Below are 21,858 nucleotides of genomic sequence, written 5' to 3' on the forward strand. Positions count from 1 at the left end.
CTATATGCCAAATATCTCGAAAAATTTCGGGCCAATGAGCAAGTCGCTCTGCTCGGCCCAAATTTTAGCTCTTTAATTATTTTTATTTAAATATAAAAAATAGTAAAGTTGTTGAGAATTAAATACAAAACTTTTTGAAATAAAAAAAAAATTAAGACTTTTTAATTTTATTAGTTCTCAATTACCATTCCAAAATAATATATTTGTTTGGTTAATATAGCCATTATATAAGTATTGGAAAACAAATATTTCAGATTAAGAACTTTTGACCCCATCAAAACAACAACACTTAATAAACAAAAGGCGTGTACAAAAGACATCAAATAAGTTTTTGGTCTTTGGAGTAATAATTTAATGAGGTCTAATAGCGTATTGGATGCGTTCATTTGCCAAAATGAGAAACAATTTCAGATAAAGAGCTTTTGACCTCATAATTACAACACTCCAAAAACAAAAAACATGTACAAATGACACAAAATAAAACTTTTGACTTTTTGAGTACTCATTTTATATGGGTCTAATGCATATTGGATGTTTTCAGTTCCCAAACACTCAAAAAACAAAACACGTATACAAATGACACCAAATAAGCTTTTGACTTTTTGAGTACTCATTTTAAGGGTCTAATAGCATATTGGATTGTTCATTTTCCAAAATGAGAAACAATTTCGGATCCCAAACTTTTGAAACCATCAATTAAACATCACTTCAAAAACAAAAAAAACGTCTACAAATGACACCAAAATAAGCTTCTAGCCTTATGTGTACTTAAATTACATCAAATCATATCGAGTCAGGCCTAAGAATCGAACCTAAAATGCAAAGCCAAAGCCCTATCCATTTATAATCGGGTAGCCTAAAGGCCAACCCTACGCCTGGGTCAAAAAATTAGGGTTGGGCTGGCTATCAAGCCTCATCTCTTTTTATAAGTCTATCGGATAGAGTCTTGGGTGTATGCTAATCTTGGTCGAGTTGAGATTCTATGTGCTGAAGTTTAGAGTGTTTTTATTGGGTTGCAACTTGCGTGGAATAATGGAATTGTTACAAAAAAAGAATAATGAAATTAAAAAGATTATGGCATAATCGAATTTTGCACTTGAAATACAATAGATGTTAAATGCAAAAGTGGATAATCACTCTTTGAAAAGTTAGTATTGATTTCTTGTGCTTTTATGCAGTAGTTATAGACTATGATTTTAAGAAAATTTGACAATAACATAAGAAGTTTATTTATTTATTTATTTATTTTTTTTTGTGGTTGTAGCATTCTATAAAGCATACTGAAAATGATTGAAGCACCATTCCAACTGTGCGGGCAATCTTTGGTAGCAGTCAACAGAAGAAAGCCAAAGGATAATCACCCTCTGAAAAGTTAATATTGACTTCTTGTCCTCTTATGCAGTAGTTATAGACTATTATGATTTTAAGAAAATTTGACAATAACATAAGAAGGTTTTTTTTTTCCTTTTTTTTTGGGGGCGGGGGTTGTTGTAGCATTCTAAAAAGCATACTGAAAATGGTCCAAGCACCATTCCAACTGTGCGGGCGATATTTGGTAGTAGTCAACAGAAGAAAGCCAAACCTTATATATAAAGAGAACACAAAAGGTCAATAGTGCTTTTGGTGTCATCACCAAGCTTCAACAAAACATTTGGATAAAAATACCCCAAGACAAAAAACTTCAAATGCATCCCAAATAATGCATCAAATAAGTCAGGGGTATTTTCATCATTTTAACAATGCTTTTTTTAATAATTAATTTTTTGGTACGGTTTTTTTTAATTTTTTATAATTAGTACCTCACACTAGTCTAGCAATTATGTGATTCAATTTTTTTTTTATTTTTAAACACGTTCAAAACATCTTAAAAAGCGTGTAATGTCGGTTATAAAAAAAAATCTTTCGCACACGGATAATAATGTGATTAAATAAATTGTCAAATGATTTTTTTTTTTTAACAAACGATATTATTTACACTAAGGGGGAGGGGGTGGTCTTAGCCTCACAATGTGATAGTAATAATTTGATTCAATCGGTTGTTTATTAAATATCATTTTCTCTATTTTTAAATACGTTCAAAACATCTTAAGAGGCGTATAATGCCAGATATAAAAAAGGTAATTCGCAAGCAGATAATAATGTGATTAAATTAATTATCAAATGATTGTTTAAAAAAAAACGATATTATCTACACTAAGAAGGAAGGGGTGAGTTTAACCTCACAATGGGCTAGCAATAATGTGATTCAATCAATTGTTTATTAAATATTATTTTCTCTATTCTTAATGTAAATTCTATAGAGACCGATTTTATTATGTGAATTCAGCTGCTTTAATTGGTTTATGAGAGGTTTCTTCTAGCATGATCTAAAATTATTCATTTATTTCAAATATTTGATTTTCCTTTTGTTTAATGTGATTCAATTTCTCTATTTTTAAATACGTTTAAAACATCTTAAGAGACGTGTAATGCCGGTTATAAAAGGGTCTTTTGCACACGGATAATAATGTGATTAAATAAGTTGTCAAATGATTTTTTTTTTAACAAACAATATTATCTACACTAAGGGGTGTGCTTAGCCTCACAATGGGCTAGCAATAATGTGATTCAATCAGTTGTTTATTAAATATTATTTTCTCTATTTTTAAACACGTTCAAAACATCTTAAGAGGCGTGTAATGCCGGTTATAAAAAAAGTTTTTCACACGCGGATAATAATATGATTAAATTAATTGTCAAATGATTTTTTTATTTAAGAAATGATATTATCTACACTAAGGGGGAGGATGTTGGTTTAGCCTCACAATGTGTTAGCAATAATGTGATTCAATCAATTATTTATTAAATATTATTTTCTCTATTCTTAATGTAAATTCTATAGAAACCGATAATTTATTTAGGACCTTGACATTCTTCCAATTTTTTTATTGAACTCCGTTAAACTTTATGAATTTATAACTCTTTTTAAATCGTTGGATTAATACCACTTGCTTGGGAAAGAAAATACTGCTTGATAAACTTTATATTTATTGACATCTTCTCACAACATAAATGATTGATTGAGCTTATCCTGATATTAAAAATATTTTATGAGCTCAACAGAATTGTACCAACTACCAAGCACCCCAAGAACAAACACCTTAAAACCTTCCTAAATGTGTCTTAGAGCATCTTCAAGAAAAATTATTGTTAAACTAGCTAGGGAACAATGCCAGAAAACTATTTTAGCTACTCAGTTTAATTTTTCATTTCTAACAACGCTTTATTTTAGCTACCCAGTTCAACTTATTAACAGTAATGGAATTTTTTTGGCTGCGAACAGGGTTTTTGTGGATGGGATTCGGGCTTGATCAAGCGCACTAGATTACGGTTGTCTATGTACGAATGGAAGCTAATTTTGTGACACATGGATTGGCTCGTTATAGTGTACAATGTCGTGAGTCATCGTTTTGGGTTGAAACGGGACCTCCATGGCTATTGCGTAGTGTCATGGTTGAGTCCAGGGTTGGGGTTCATTTGTACTGTGCATGTATGGTCTTTTTTTCCTTGGCCAAGGTTTTTCCCACTGGTTTACTCGATCAAAGGTTTTTTCCAAGACCTTTCTGATTTACATGCGGTTGATGTAATTGTTATGATGTTCGGCGAAGGCAGTAACAAGGTTAGGGTGGGCTTTAGCATATGAAGAGTTTTAATTGTTTGGGCTTAAAAATACTTATAGTTTAGACTATTTTATTATTTTTAATTATTATAGCCCACACAATAAGTAAAAGTTCTGATAATAAGACTACTTTTAGAAAAGGAAAGAGTTAAAAATTATTAAATAAATTGTTTACTTTAGTGAAAGTTCTAGACATGCTTCCTAGGTTCTCTAGAGAGTAGTCTATAGGTTTTAATATTTTATTATTTTTATATTTCCTAGGGAGTAGTCACATGGTTTTAAAAACTAGGTTTTAGTATTTTATTATTTTAGGTTTTATTGGGAGTAGTCACACACAGTTCTAGGTTTTTAGAAGTAATTATTAACTTTTATTATTTTATTCATTTTAATGAGTACTCACACGTTTCTTAAGATTGTATTTTCGGCTTTTGAAGGCTATAACAGTAACCCATTTTTTTCACTTTTTAGAAAGCTTTGGTGACATTTGTGTACAATTCACAGACACTGAGCCTACAATTGTGAAGGTTTGTTGATTTTTCTCGTCAATAGATAAGTTTATGACTACTTGAAAAGTTCAGTTTCAAATTTAATATATAATTTTTGATAAGTTTATTTATTTATTATTTGAATTTTAAGAGTTTGTACTTGAAAAGTTCAGTTTCAAATTTAATATATATTTTTTTCTGAAAGATTTCTTAGAAATATAATTTATTATATAAACTTGTTTATTGTTTTTCAATTTGTTAGGTCAACGTCTGTTCAATGAAGATGTTAAGAACTATTGATTCATTCTTTAGAAAAAGAGATGATGGTGATAAATTAGAGAGTGATATACCTTTTGCATCTAATGATATCACACCAATATCAACTGAGTAGCCTCATGATCCTCACCAGACATCTAATATAATTTCTTACTTCAAATTATTGCTTTTAAGCTTATTATTGTGTAACTTCATGTAAGTAACAAAACATTTTAACCATTTGATTTCGTAGTAATAATTTTAGTTTAACCCACCCAACAAATAATTCCTGGCTCTGCCATTGATGATGTTGATGTTGAATGAATTATCCTTCTTCTCAAACAAAAAATAAAAAATTAACGCTTCATTTTAACAAGCTTTGAATATTTTATTATTAACAATTTAAACTAAACCCACTCATTTTGTAAAACAACATTCTCTCTCTTCCTTTTCTCCTTGTTCTACACTTGAGTTTTATTATTATTTTTTACTATTTTGCAAGTGAGTTGTTACACTCTAAATTTAAAGAGAGACTGCTCATTTTGCTATAGTAAAGACTCATTTACAGCAACTAATGGAGATGAGTTTTCTTTAATTTTTTTAAATTTAACTCTTTAAAATAGAATTTTGGTTGTTTTTACAGAAGGTTGATCTGGGGGAGAGATAGGAAATCTTCGTCTATAGCTTGGAGCGAAGTGTGTAATATTAGAAGCGTGGATCATTTCAATAATGCTTGTCTTGCTAATAGTTGGAAAGTTTTAAAGGATAAGAATAATTGGTGGGTATACTTAAAATAGTGTGATTTCCTAGGTTGCAAGATTAAGCAAAATCACTATGTGGCTTGGAAAGACATTTTAATTAATAGACACAATATTCACATGAGAATGAGGTGGGTGGTGGGTCATTTAAGGATATCAATTTTTGGACCCATAGATGGGCTTTTTCCTTACCCATTATTCCATCTTATTCCGGTAAGTCAAGGGCAAAATAGTAATCCGAAAATTAAAATTAGTGATTTTATTGATAATAAGAGTTGGGACAGGGATAAACTCTTGCAAGTTCTGGATGTGGATACTGTGAGAAAAATTCATTTGGTGTCTATTTCCTTGCAATATAAGGAGGATTACTTTATTTAGGACCACTCCTATTCTGATGAGCTTTCAATTAAGTTAGCCACTTGGATCCAGAGCAATAAAAACCAAGAAGTAAATCGGCAAAAGCTCCTTAAGAGGATGTGGAAGTTAATTATCCCGCATACCGTACGGTAACAATTTTTGCTTGCCTTCTTATTCATTGTAAATTGAACACTAGGGTGAGGTTAAGTAAATATATTCAAAATATGGATAAATCGTGTCCTTTGTGTGGATAGGATGATGAGACTCAAAATCATCTCTTTCTTAATTGTGAGTTTTCAAAAGATATGTGGAACCGTTCGCTGCTGAATCCTTGGTTGAATAATACCGTTCAGGTGAACGGTATCTTGGATTGGTTGGAATCTATTAATAGTGTCGAGTGCAATAGTTTGAGTTAGCTTAATAAAGCTTTTTTGAAATTGTTGACAAATTTAGAATGATAGAAATAACAAAGTGTTTCGAAGTATATTCCTCATCCTTCCAGGAGCATTGCAATTCCAGCTAGAGTTGGTTTATCCTATTTTGAGGCTAATTTAATAAAATAAAATAATAAAATAATAAAAAATAAAAAAAACTCTAAGAGTAGCCAGTGTTACTGATAAATTATTTGTTGGCGTCCTCCCTCTCATGGCTTTTTAAAATTAAAATTTGACAGATCGGTTTGTCAAGAGAAAGCTGCAACTACGTTTGTTCTTAGGGATGAGGACGGTCAACCTATTGGGCCGGTGATTTGGATCTTGATGGTGTCACTATTTCGGTTACAGAGGCTCTGTGTTAAAAGAGGGTTGTTTGTTTGCCAGGTGCAAATAGGAATGGTAATGGTTCGGTTTAGGGATATAAATGTTATCTTCATTCCCATTACCACGAAAATTAACGATATCCGTAACAGCTATTGAACCATCATTTATTATCCATAATCATACCCACCGGGTAACGGATTTTCCATCGGTTAATAGTTATATCCATCTTCGTCAATACAAAAAATATATTCGTTCAATTGACGCATTATAATTTAGTAAAAATTAATTTCGTCATTGAATATTTGATGTATAAAATGATTGAATGGATGGAATTATTGTTTACTGGCCTCGACCATTGAAACTTTTATTTTATTTTATTTTTTTGAACAAAAAAAAATAAGTAAAGCATAGTGCAATCTTGCTCCAATGGAAGCTCGAAATTTTGTGTCACGCCCCGGACCAGGGTTGACAGAAAAATGAACTCTGCGCCCGCTGCTTGAATAAAAATAAAAATAAATAGCAGAAAGAAAAGAAGAAAAGGGTGAAATGAAACTGTGCATTGTGGGCTTGCCTGAGACCTAGTACCTACTTTTATTATTGTTTATGGTTTTCTTGTGGGCTAAGGATATTAGAGTTTCTTGCCCGTTAAAGATTAGGGTTTTGCTTTAGTTTTCACTATATATAGGAGTGATTGTATTAGTTTATTTAATCAATTCATTCACAATGTAGTCTTTTAGGGTTTTGTAGCCGTTTCAGCATTCTCAGTTAGTTTAATAATATTTTTATTATTTTGTTAGTCTTGTTCATTCTGCACTCTGATATTCAACTTGGTATCAGAGCAGGTTTGATCCTTTGAGATTTAATCTGCCCTTGATTCGTATCAGTTTGTTTGTTCGTTTTGTTCGTTGATTAGATTGTTGTTGGTTTAGTTTTGAAAAAAACAATTGTTTGCTCGGAAGTTGCACCACTTCCATCTTTGCAACTTTCGTCGAAGCCCTTATTGCACCAGACACGACCCCACCACCACCATCTGCCTGCAACCATCCTACACCTGAACCGCACTCGTTGTTGCACTTGCACCCAGATCCTTTGCGGTTGTCTCACAGCCGCCAAGCCATCCAGTCACCCACCTTTGCATCACCGCATCCAGGCCTGCCTGGACCACTCCTGCAGCAGTACAAGATCCGCTTCATCTGCATCAGTTCGACTCGCCCTACCTTGCCTGCATGACTCACTACCGCTGCACCCATAACCTGTCTCTAGTTTGATCCTCCAGAATTTATTGATTGCTGGAATGGATTATTCGTTTGTTCACTTGAATCGCTTGCCTTGTCGTGTCCGCTTAATAGAGCTTGCCTTGTCGTGTCCGCCTAATGGAGCTTGCCTTGTCGTGTCCACCTAACGAAGCTTGTCTTGTCTTGTCCGCCTAATGGAGCTTGCATCCGCATCTGCTTGTTGGCAAACTCATGACGTGTACCGCGATGAGTTTGACGGGGGGTGTTGGAAAATTAGTTATTATTTTATTATTGTTTATGGTTTTCTTGTGGGCCAATGACACGCCCCGACCTTGATATTCCCCGAATACCAAGATAGACACATGCTGGTCGACACCCGAGGGTGACGAAAGCCATTAATTGATACAAAAGCTAAGAATAAGAAATAAATAAGGGTTAGAAATTTGAAATACAATGAACTAACAATTTAGGAACGTGTTCAGAGCATACAACTAAACATAATCACTAAAAAGATTTAGATAAAATTTAATGAATAAAGAAGTGGGTCCTACATCGAGAGGATTCGAAGATGCTGCTGCGGAAATGCCTTCACGCCAGGATTAGGTGCCTTGATTCTAAGTCCTGAATGGGGGTGCAAAACAAAGGTGAGTGGACCAAGTTCATAAATACAATAATAATAAAACAGTTATCAATATACTAACCCCCAAAGTTTATATAATGAAAACTACTAGCATAATAAATGATGGATTTAATAAAAATCCTAGCATGCCAAATATCTCAAAAGTCATGTCGCGGAAACGCATCGCGGAAATCAAAATAGTAAACGTATCATAAATCGTCTCGTAAACGCGATGTGCTGCTAGAAAGATCACTGAATAAATATAACTCTCGGCCTAATGCCTGCACCTCAGTCTCTGTGCCCGTAGCCAGAGATAACTCCCTCCCGGCCCAATGCCTGTCTCCGTGTCCCTCAGCCTTTCGCTAGGGATTATTTCTCCCGGCCTACATGCCAACACCAGATCCTCGCCCCAGGCGGCATAGTGTCCACTAGGTACGCACAAATAGTTACGTCTCTCTTAAATAACCACTTCATAGCATAGGTTACCGATCATCGTCTACACTATAAAGAGGGGTTCAAAAACATGTTCTAGCATCCTATCGTCATTTATCAGATAGTCTACCAGTTTATGATTTTTATAGAAAATACGATATATTAAAATATAGCTCAATATAGGCCAACAATTAATTCATCACCAAAAACACGAGACGATAATCAATATATTAAATCAACAGGCTCCACATAAATCAGATCATAAATTCATAGGCATGCTAATCATTTATGCAATTACTATAAAATCATGTAATTTTAGAAGGGGTCCACTCACAGTACTTAGTTGCCCAAAGCTGCGCCACTAGCGAAGACGAAAACGTCACAATAATTGCTCCTAAGCACATAAAGAGTCCAATAAATAAAACTATATAATAGCAATTGAATTTGGGAAAACGGATTCAGAACGTCGAATTACCCTAAGAAGAGTCCCGGACGAAAACCTGAAAAGTCAACCCTAAAGTCAACGTTGACCGAGGGTCAACGGTCAAATTAGGTCAAACAGGTTTTAGGTTTGAAATCCGGATTAGGGTTTAGGTTAAATAGGATTATGATCTATTGGGTTTGGATGGGTTTAGGGTTTTAAAGGATTTTAGGAACCTAGGGTTTTTGGGTTAAAAGGGTATTAGGGTGAGAATTGGGGTTTGGGCTTTAGCCCAAACACACACATACACTACGAATACACACACACACACGGCATGCATAAATACATACACACACACACACACCCACGGCACCAAGGCCCTAAGGCCTCACAAAAACTAGCAGGGCTTTAAGCCCCTTTTTAAATGGAACCGGCCCAAGGCCAGTTTAAATAAGGCCCAAGGTCTTTGGGGAGGGTTTTAAAAAGAACAAGAAATAATAAAAAAAACTAAAGGGCTGGGGGGTTTTAACGGGCTTAAGGCCCAAGGGGAAAGGAAAAGGAAGGCCGGTGGCCTGGTTTTGCCGAGACAGAGAAGGCTGGAAATTCGGCCGGAAAACCACCTAACTTTAAACGACTATAACTTTGTCACTACTCAACAAAATCAAGCGAGACAAAAACGAAAGTTGTAGCCCTCGAAGAGAAGAAGAGAATGGTACCTCACACGACGTCTAACGCGCGTGGTTTGGCCGGAAATGGCCTCGAAAGGGGCGGTGCTCGCCGGAGCTCGTGAACAGGGCTTCATGGTTCGACTTCCAAGATGCCAAGACTATGGTTGAGTTCGTAGCGACGAGATAAAGACGATGGTGATGTTTGTTGGTAAGAAAAACTCTCGAAAGGGTTGAGATAGAGAGAGCCGAGAGAGTGAGGGAAAGAGAGTTGCGGGAGAGGTGAGGGAGAAGAGAGAACTGAGAGAAGAGAGAGGGAGACCAGAAAACATAAAATAAAACAAGGTGGGCCCCACGGGCTCACCGATTAAGGCTTTAAAATAATTTTTAATTAACAAACGGGGTTGGGGTGTTTCAGCCAAGGATATTAGAGTTTCATGCCCGTCAAGGATTAAGGTTTTACTTTAGTTTTCACTATATATAGGAGTGATTGTATTAGTTTATTTAATCAATTCATTCACAATGTAATCTCTTAGGGTTTTGCAGCCGTTTTGGCATTCTCAATTAATTTAATAATATTCTTATTATTTTGTTAATTTCGTTCGTTACGCACTCTAACATTCAACTAAAACTGGTTTGGTTAATTAGTTCAAGCATATACATATATGTATTACAACAAAATGACAAACTGATAACATATATATATAGACATACACACACACACAACCTTTTGTATATTACAACAAAATGACAAACTGATAACATATATGATATATATATATATATATATATAGACACACACACAACCTTTTGTACATAGCTTTTATAGCATAGTGATACACACACACACACAACCTTTTGTACATCAGCTTTTATAGCAGAGTGATAACATATATATATATATATAGACACACACACACATAACCTTTTGTACATCAGCTTTTATAGCAGAGCAGCCAAACCAAATTGATAAACCACACATATAGCTGTTTGCACAACAACTTTTATAATTAAACATGCAGTAGAAAAGGATACCCAAATAAACATATCAACATTTATACATGATTAAACCTTAAATTACTTTCAGTGTAAGTCTCTATATCACTATAACTCTCAATAACAACCTCAAAAGAAATAACCATGAAAGGTGTTGGAGTTTTTTTAGTAGAAATATCATTCTAGCTCATTGTTCTACATTGATCACTCCTAAAATGTTCCCCCATTTTATAAGACATTGTCCTTATTACAAAGTGATAGGAGTGATAGACCATGAAGAGCAAACTTGAGCTCAACCTTGGGTTTGGGTTTTGAGGTGTGATAATTAATTAATAATTAATATAGAATTAATTATCAAAAGATGGACATTGGGACTCTGGCTCCAATAATTAAATTCAATAATTAAACTTTTAGTTTATTAAATTACTTTCGGATTTAATTAATTTTTTTCTTTTTCAACAGACTCCTCTTTTCAGATGAAGTCTAAGAGCGTTTGAGAACGTATGAATAAGTTTAAGAAAAAGATGGAGCAACACACCCTTTGCTTTGAATGGTGTAAACTTGCAAGTGCACAAGATAGTCGTAATATAGCTTTTTGCAAGTCCAAGGATCATTCCCACGAGGATTCTAATTCAATCTCCAATTTGATAAACTAAACCAAATCTAATTATATTAAAGACACACAAACCCAAAAATATAAACCCAAACAATGAACTAGACTCTATCTTAATTAATAATTCAATCAAAGATGTGAAGAGTTTGTTGTGATGATTTTATACACGAACAGAAACTCGTTACCCTCCAAATGCTTTCAGGTAAGAGCAAGAGCTACAACAGTTGGGCTAAATTGTCTATAAAAGGAAGGACGGTCCCCAGAGACAAGGACACTCAACCAATCAAACAAACAAACTTACAAACTCTACTCTCAAACCAGATTTGCATCCAAAAGCTGAAATCAACCCAGATTCAGTCCTTTTAGAGATAGTTCTTTAAGAAAAGCTATCTCTCGTCTAGTATAAAAGTTCTGCTATCTCCCTTAGTTGTGTAGTATCGATTCCCTTGTGTGAACTTGTTTTCCATCCATCCCTTTTTAGCATATAAACCCTGTATATTCAAAGAGAAGTGACTGCAAGAAGTTCAACCTTACCAGACAAGGTGAAATCTTGCTTGAAGCTTTTTGTTTGTTTTCTAAATTAGTAGATCTATTGCTTAATGCATTCTCCAGCATGTATTCAAGTTATTTCCACCTGTTTTTTCTATTTTAAGAGTTCTCTTTGCATCTAGATCTGGTTAGCTTGATGAATATGTTTTCATTAAATGTAATCTGGAACCAAACTAGTAATTTAAGGGGCTCCGGACTCCCTTCATTTGAACATACAAGATTATGAACTAAAAGTCTTTGTTTACAAGGCAAGAAAAAGAACTTAATAACCCATCCACGATAATCCTCTAATAACAAGAAGTTTAAAGTAACTTGGGGCGCAAGTAATCAACTTAAAACACATTTGTTCTACATCTGCTTTACTGAGATAGCAGTGGCATGCATAGCACTTAGTTAGTTTTGATTACGAGCCTCAAGGCCTACACCTAAGGCCCCATAAAGGCACCTTTCAGAACTAACTTTGTTCTCTTCTTGTAGCACATCAACAAGTAAGAGCCCGACTACACATCCAAAGTACCAATCCCTTAGGGAGCTGTGCTGAGTACCGAGGAACCTTCTCCAAAGGAATCTTTGCACGAACAGCCCCCTTATTTTCTTATTTTCAGGTCGAATGGTTAAGAAAATAATTTCTTCATCCTTCTTTTTAGCAAAAGAAAATGAAAATGGGTGAACCATAATCAGGAAGAGGTCAACGATGCTTTATTCGAAGCCGAGATCTTTTTATATCAAAATTTTCACTTTGAGTTTTTCCAAGGTCGAATAAAAGATCATCTCCAAATATATTTGGCTTGACGAAAGATTTTTTATCATCGGCAGCCGAATGTGTTGACCAATTATTATGCCTCTCAGGCATAATTACTTCATCAGTTTCAGCTTTTAACTCAAATAACTTAGCCAAATAGGATTGCTCCATATCGGTTTTATCGCGAATAACCATATCGACTGTTATGGTTTCAGAGTCTAATATCACGTCTCCAATTACCATATCAATTGATGTGGCTTTTTCGTTTGAAATTGTGTATCAGCCTTGTTCGTCATTGGAACACTCCTTTGAGGAATCATTTTCCGAGTCAAATTTTGTATTTGGCTCAGAAACTTGAACTTTTTCTTCTAGGCCTACCAAACTTTCAGTAATTGGCAGCCTAGGTTTTTTTTTGGCCGCCTTGACAATTTTCTTGAGCCAAAGTTTGACTGTGGCCGCGGTGGTTAATAGCTCCCAGGCCTCTTGCCTTTCTTTTTCAAAAATTCTACACGCATCAAAAAAATTTCTATAGCACTCCTCAAGGAGTTTACTTGCTCCTCGAGGTTTTTTTTTAATAGGCGATAAATCTCGTCCAATAGGGCCTGATTGAGATCTTGATATATCATATGAACTTCGTAGCTTTAGCACTAGGTCCCACTCGTCATGCCAAAATGTTGACCCTAAAAACTACCTAGCCTACGTGGTGCATGGTTGAATGCGAGACGTGCCAACTCGTTGGCCGAGTTTGGTCTGGGATTAAAATATATTGATGTGACGTTGGGCGCGTTGTTGACTTCTTGATCTCGCGACTGCGGCAAAGGAAGAAACACATCTCGACCTTTGGGTTCTAGAGCCTGAAAACAATGATGCTAGTTCTGTGAAGTTCAATATCAAATTCGGCTTTCAATGTGACAAATGTAGTAACCTGGTAACACCTTACTTCGTCGAGAAGGCTAATGAGATGACCTTTTCCAACAAAGACTCGGAAATCCTTACTGACTTAGACTTGGATAAATAACCAATCGGTCTAAGCAATGTTGTCTATCCAAACTGAATGTGCTCCTTGATTGGTTGATTCTACGACTCTAGTACTGTTTATCCAAACTAAAGATGTTGTCGGTTGCCTCCACAATGTTGTCTATCCAAATTGAAGATGTGTTGGTGGAGAAAAAGAAAATAAAAATCTCAAAGTGTTTGTGAGGTTTGTGCAAAACAATTGTGTGTTGAATTGGAGGGGGTTGAATTGTTGCATGCGGCTCCGTATTTATATTGGTTGTATTTTACTTAGCACAGCCTGATAGCTTTGTAGAGTCCAACTAAAAATCAAACTCCCTCCACACGCTAACATGCGGCATCACGACCATATTTTGACTCTTGATAAGCCAATCCCTTTTGCTATAATTATCACAACTTGAATTGGTACTAGTCAGGCAGCATGTGTTATTTTTCTTATTTTTCTCTACAATTGAGGGAAATGCGGAGAGAGAGAAAGCCGTTCGGCTCTGGGCTTGATGCTAGGGAGAGAAGTGGCTGAGGGTTTTCACAAAAAAAAAAAAAATATCTGAAATGAAAATGAGCAGCTGCTACCAGATGCGGATTATATAATGAGTTCCTAGGGTTATTGACACGTGAGAACTACACGTGTGATTCCGTGTATGTGAGAGTGGTCTAGCGCCTTTCGTCAGCTAGCAGGTCTTGGGAACGAGTCCTGAATCCAGCACCCCTTTACTTCTTTTTGCTGATTTTCCCAGCCTTGTGGTCCCAGGCTCCAGCGCCTCTTTTCACTCCAGGTCGCGAGTTAGAGCAATTCCACCCCTGTGGACTTTGCGCCAGCACCCAGCGCATTTATCCACTCAAATGAACAGTAACAGACTCCAATGAACAGTAATAGGCCAAGGCATCTCCACCCCTAAAAAAATGCGCTGGCACCTAGTGAAAAAATGTGCTGGCACAAACGATCTCCATCCCTACAAAATGCGCTGGCACCCAGCCCATTTAAGATATTTTTAAATTTTGTCTAAAAGAATAAAAAAATAAAATAGTTTTAATTTCGGATAGGATTTTTAACCAATCTGAACGTACTATTTTGTAAATTAACATTTTTCAAATATTTATGTAATTTTTTTAAAATTTTCTGTACTTTTTAATAATTTTTCTGTATTTTTTAATAATTTTTAATGAATTTTAATATAGTTAATTAATCTGGACCGTTGGATTTGAAAAATATTCAAATCCAAGAGCCAGGGACTTGCCACGTGGCCAACGGTCATATTTCTGACTGTTGGGGCCTTTTTTTTTTTTTTTTTTTTACTTTTTTGTAAAAAAAACGTGGACCGTTGATTTTTGATCCGACGGTCTATGTTAAAAGTAAAATTTAAATTTTTTTTACCGTTGGAAATCCAACGGTCTAGAAAACTAGCCGTTGGAAATCCAACGGCCGAAAGAAAGCCACGTCGCCAACTCGGGGGGTGGAGTCAGTGCGCCTGTCACGCGGGCCCGGCTCTGAAACCGTGTCGGGTACTCGCCGCATCACGGGCGTGAATCGCACGCGCCAGGCCAATGGCCCGGCTTCTTGCTCAGTCCATTTTGGGCTGGTCTATGAAATGAGCTGGTACCCAGCCCGAGCTGGGCAATGGACCAGCCCAAAATGGACTGAGCAAGAAGCCGGGCCATTGGCCTGGCGCGTGCAATTCACGCCCGTGATGCGGCGAGTACCCGACACGGTTTCAGAGCCGGGCTCGCGTGACAGGCGCACTGACTCCACCCCCCGAGTTGGCGACGTGGCTTTCTTTCGGCCGTTGGATTTCCAACGGCTAGTTTTCTAGACCGTTGGATTTCCAACGGTAAAAAAAATTTAAATTTTACTTTTAACATAGACCGTCGGATCAAAAATCAACGGTCCACGTTTTTTTTACAAAAAAGTAAAAAAAAAAAAAAAAAAAAAAGGCCCCAACAGTCAGAAATATGACCGTTGGCCACGTGGCAAGTCCCTGGCTCTTGGATTTGAATATTTTTCAAATCCAACGGTCCAGATTAATTAACTATATTAAAATTCATTAAAAATTATTAAAAAATACAGAAAAATTATTAAAAAGTACAGAAAATTTTAAAAAAAATTACATAAATATTTGAAAAATGTTAATTTACAAAATAGTACGTTCAGATTGGTTAAAAATCCTATCCGAAATTAAAACTATTTTATTTTTTTATTCTTTTAGACAAAATTTAAAAATATCTTAAATGGGCTGGGTGCCAGCGCATTTTGTAGGGATGGAGATCGTTTGTGCCAGCGCATTTTTTCACTAGGTGCCAGCGCATTTTTTTAGGGGTGGAGATGCCTTGGCCTATTACTGTTCATTGGAGTCTGTTACTGTTCATTTGAGTGGATAAATGCGCTGGGTGCTGGCGCAAAGTCCACAGGGGTGGAATTGCTCTTAGAATCCCAGGTGTGTCAAATTCCTCTTCTTTTATTTTTATTTTTATTTTCGTTGTTTATTTGAGCTTCTTTGTCTAGTTATAGTTAGTTTCATTATTTGATTTTCTTTTTGTTGTTTTATATTTTATTTTATTTTAATTTCTTTTCCCCACCATGGGGACAATGTGTGATTTAAGTTTGGTGGTGGGAAAGTAAAATTTTAGGTTTTAAATTTTTCAATCAAGTTTAAAATTTTCAGTTTGTTTTTTAAGTTAATGTCCATAAATTATTTTAAATATTAGAACAAATGGACATAGTGAAGGTTAATCTCACAGAAGAGTTCTTTTCTATTTATCGTTGCTTAGACACTAATTCATGAGTTATACTTTAAAAATTTGCACATTCACATCAACATGGTTTGTGGGGAGTGAAATTGAAGCACTTACTTTTCGTCTAAGTTAATTTTTAATTTTCGTTCTAAATAAAGTGAAGTTTAGTTATTATTACAAATAAGTAATAATTGTTTCACCTGAGACTTTGCTTAGTAACTGGCCAGTCCTGCTTGATCAGCAATGATTCTCGTGTCAAATGGAAGAGTTTTGGCATGGGGCAGGGTGGTTAGTTGGTTTTGTAGCCTTTTCAGCTTGAGTTAGTAAGTCCTTAGGGGTGTTCTACACCTAGTGCCCTAAAGCCTTGTGGTTTGGGAGTCATTGACCTAAAATTTGTTACATGGGTTGGATTGAAAGTTTAATGGAATTGACATTGCACGACCACTACAATTACTAGAAAAAAAAATATGAAAAAAAAGTCAAAAAGAAGAAAGAAAAAAAAATATTTATGTTTAAAGTTAGTATGTATGAAGTATTAAATAAAAATGATGAGTTGTAAAGGTTTTAGCTGAGTCTCTTTAACTTGGTTGGTTCACTTTACACCAAAGGAAGTTCATGAATTCTTTTCTAATTGATTCTAAATAGCTTAGACTCTATGGTGTGATTAGTTGGAACTTTTGAAAATATGTTCTGATTTTTAATGTTTTCTATGGCTTACGACTTGAAGATGAAAATTTTGTCTTGGTTGAGTTTTAATAAAGTTTTTAAGTTTATTAGTTTTTGTTTTTGTTTTTGAGTTATGTTTTGCTTGAGGACAAGCAAAAAGCTAAGTTTGGGGGTATTTTGATGAGTCGATATTATACTATATATTTTACCCTATTCTTAGGTATAATTTGTTGGCTATTTTGGTAGAAATTTGATACTTTGAATTATATTTCTAATGTAGGACATTCGACTTCCTCTGGAGCAAAAAGTGGCCAAACAGACGAATTTTTGAGTGATTCCAATTGGAGGATGTTTGTGAGTCTCTCAACTTGCTTGTATCAACGTTTTAGAATTTTCTATTGAGCATATAATTCATGGCGATGAAATAAAGGAGCAGTGTGCAATGTTGTCAAAGTGACGTTTTGGGCTTATTTGGGCTTTTTGGCATCCAAGATGACGTCTTTTGGGTTCGAGACCTTCTACACTTATGTTCGGGACATTTCAAGCTTTATTCAAGTCATTTTGGGCATGTTTTGAAGCCCTAAAGATCCAGAAACGTGGTTGATTTGTGGCTGGGCAGATTTTCCATATTGATTAAGATTATGTTTCCTAGTTTATCTTAACTTATTATGTTTCCTAGTTTAGAAGACATTTTCTAGTAAGGATTTTAATTGTGTAGTAGTATAAATAAGGTTTTTTAGCCTTTAGGATTTTTGGAGAAGGAGGAGAGAACGCATTGCTTTAAGAGAGAAGAACGAACACACTAATTTGGAGAATTGCTTTTGACAATTCAAGTTTATTTTCAAGGTGTTTTCTATCCATGTTTTTAATAATATTTTGTTTTATAATTGTTAGTAACTAATTCTCTTTTGCTAAGGCGAGGCCAGGAGGCTTAGCAGGAATAAGTAGTTTCTTTTCAATTTACTTATGATATTATGCATGGATGTTTTGAGTTATTAATCACCGTGTTTATACTATTTAAGTATTTTAGTGATTGGCCACTATTAGGATCTTTAGAAAAATAATTTGATGCAATTTTGGCTATGGGCTGTACCTGGAATTGACTAAGGCTTCTTGTGGTTAATATGTGTAACTTCTTAAGATGGATGACACGTTTTAAGGGTTATATGGTTTTTTCAAAAGATTTTCACAAAACTTATGTTCACATTTGATCTTGACACCACGGACAGATTGCATGTTAGATATATGTTCTATATTGGAGGTTCCAAGTAGGACATACTTTAGGAAAACCTAACCTTCAAAATATGCATGGGTAATTCATAAGTAATTGGAAGAACTACGTAGGATTGTTAAGGTGACGGTGGAACTCTAGTGCTTAAATAGATTTTCAAAACTATTTTCTTTTGTTTTCTTTACTTTGCCAATTTATTTAATTGTTTTTAATATTTTAGTTCACTAAATCAACCTTTTTCAAACTTTGTTTCCAAATAATTAATTAAGATTTGATTTTAACATAAATTATTCATTTAATCCGTGTGGAAAACAATCTTACTTGAGCAGACTATACTACAATTACCTTGTACTCTTGCAAGTATTTGAAGTGCTTGTATCCCTATATGGCAGGTGGTAAAAATGTTATCACTAACAAAAGTCTAAACGTCATAGGCAAACAATCAGATAAAATTGAAAATAATTAATAGCTAGAGAAAAATGTCTGGTAAAATGAAAAAATAAACTACACTGACGAAAAAATTGATAAAATGTTACGAGAATTAAAATGGAACCAAAAGCTATTTCTGTAGTAAGACACCAAGGAACAGCATCAGAAACAACCTCAGTAGATCAGAGTCAGATAACTGCCATGACCTCTTGCTTTGGAGATTTTGTAATGGTCATTTTCATTAAAATAATATAATACAAAAACATTGGAGCCGAGCTTTTTCTTCTCTCTTCTTAGTACATAGCCAATTCATTGCTGCTTGCAGGTTCAGAAAAGGAATTGAGAATCTGATCTTATCATTGGTATCATCCTTCTCGTTTCTAGTTTCCTCTTGTATGCCCTGCCACACAACCAATTCCCGTGTTTCCGCCATGGATGGTCGCATCTCCACACTTGAATCCTCAATGGAGGCTCTACCCCAATTTATTCGGTTGTCGATTGTTTTGGCGATGTCCTCTCTTTCCACCTCCATGGCCACCAAATTGGCAGTTTGCTTTGAGCAGTTCTGTCGGGAGCTTTCATTTGGTGGTGGGGGACCTTCTTCCTCAGATCCGGCTGCTTCGACCTCAGATCTGGTCACTCCTCCACCGATCCTCACTGATGATACTAATTTTCACAGCATTGAAACCCCCGAATACCCTCCCTTGAGAATTATGATGGTGGTGGACTTACTCCTCGTCCCTAACGACAACATTGTCTAGATTTTTCCTGCTTTTCAGAAGGTTGTCACCGTCTCTTATCACCTTGACAATAAAGCTATATGATGGCTTCGTTGGCGGGATTGCCTCCGTGCCACTCCTACTTGAGGCGAGTTTACACGGGCCTTCTACCAAGAATTTGGACCTTCATAATTTGAGGATAGCATTGAAGCCTTGTTTAAGCTGTGGCAAATGAGAAACATTCTCTCTTCTTCTAATCTATTTTCCCTTCCCTTTCCTTCTATTTGAACGATAACAGTTAAGTCACGTCAATATTTTAAATTGATTTTTTTTTATAGAGATAATAAGACAAAAACTAATGTATGAGAGGAGAGGAGGGAAGTGAATGAGAATAGAAAGGAAGATAATCCTACTCCATGGCAAATAGATACACTTAGAGCATCTCCACCGAATGGTTGTGGAGGGCGATAGCAATTGGAAGGCAAAGGCGATAAAATTATTCTTACTTTTTGCTCTAAACAATAATTTTTTTTGTGCAAGTCCATTAGTGGGAGGAAAAAAAAAGCAAAGACAAAAGCGATTACTATTCACAAATATATTTTTTAATATTTTAATATTTTCTTTGTCATATCCCCACATATCATTGTTGCTGTAGATTTTTGAGTCGTTTTAAACTTTTAATTTGCCATAGATTTTTGAGTAGTTTTAAACGTTTAATTTGCAAGTTTTTTAATTTTTAAAATTTTTATGATTTTTTTTAATATTTAGAGTTGGATTAATCATAGTCATTGAATTGAAATTCTTGTTGAAATCAAAGGCTCACAAAGAGTCACGTGGGGGAAGTGGGAGAGCTGGTGAACAGCTCATGGGTTGCAACAAATATGGGCTTCACATGGCCCCTTGTTTGTTGGGCTTAATGTAGGGCACAAGCCCTTACAATTGTTGAAGGGACAGCTGCCTTCAACCCAATTGCATTCTATTCTGTGGACTGTTGGCAAACTTTTTTAGGGGTGAAGGGTCAACTCAACTCAATTGTCCTCGCAATTGAGTGACTGGTGGAGATGCTCTTAAAAAAGTATATATTGGAATTTCATAAACTTTCTAATAGATCTACTGATGTTGGCCCAATTTTGTTGAAGAGTTGCTTCTTGAGAAGGTTGAAACGTGAATTAAAATATGATGTAAAATTGTTCAGACCTTTTTCTGTTAATGATGCTTTTGCTATTGGTGTACAAATCGATGCTAAGCTTAATGATCTTAAACCTATTGCATCTGGTTCAGTATCAGTACCTAAGTCTCAACCACTTATATTGCTCTATTTGCGTGTTTCAAAGCCTAAACATATTGCTTACCTTCGAAGAAACTAACCCCTGAAGAGATGCAACGCAAGAAATATAGGGGAGAAATGGGCCAGAGGTCACAAATGTCCCCACATAATTGCTAATGTTAGATGTGATAGGCATGGACAGTGTAGAAGAGGTGATTGAAGGGGATGAAATGCCACCGGAATTGAGTGAATGTGCCTTCTATGGTACTCTTGCTAAATAGACTCTGCAAACTATGAAGGTTTATGGGTTTGTTAAGAATCAACATGTGAGAATTTTGCTCGATTTCGGTAGCACTCATAATTTTGTGGATTCTAGACTAGTGAAGAAGTTGTGTTTTGTCTCTAGGGTTATGATATAGTCTTGGGAGTTCAATGGTTATCCACTGTCAGTCCTATCTTATGGGATTTTTAATTACGGACCATGGAGTTTACTAAGGGTTCTCGAACATACAAACTAATTCATAGTGCCATCAAAACACCACCATTGGTACAAGAGATGACACTCCAACAGCTTGACAAGGAGTTCTATGATTCAAACTTAGGCATGCTTTTGTATTCTATGCACTCAGGGAAACTTGAAGCTTCTGATCTCACTACTCAACAGCTTGGAGAATGGCAGGAAGTCTTGGGGGAATTTGAAGAAATATTTGTAATTCTATCTGAACTTCCACCTCCTAGAGAACATGACCACAAGATTTCACTGATGCCTGGAGCTAAGCCACCTATATCAAACCCTACCACTATAGATGAGTTGCGCCTTGAATGGGAAAGAAGTATTATGCAGACCAAGTAACGCTAAGAAAAGCACTTTACTTCGGATCCCCCTAATCTTGCTCGGGATCCGCCCCCTCGGAGTACTCCAAATCTTAAGCTGAGTGTTGAATTTTAAACTCGTTTTTCTTTGCTTGTCAAATCAAAATGCTATCTTCTCTTATGATCGTTCAATGTTTGAAATCACCAACCAGTAGGGAAATATTTGCCATCCACCGGATTAGGTTCACTACTTTCTCTCTTTACGACTAATGTATTATTATAATACAAATTTATGATTGTTGTTGAAAATAGATCTCACATTTTGATGGAAAGAAATTTTACATTTACTTATAAGTAAGTTAGGCTATTTTTCATATCGTCAATTGGTTTGATGGTGAAATTTCAACTTTTTTTATGGTATCAGAACATATTGTCCAACGTGTGAA

The sequence above is a fragment of the Malus domestica genome, chromosome 11 (assembly GCF_042453785.1).
Source record: "Malus domestica chromosome 11, GDT2T_hap1".
Lineage (NCBI taxonomy): Eukaryota > Viridiplantae > Streptophyta > Magnoliopsida > Rosales > Rosaceae > Malus > Malus domestica.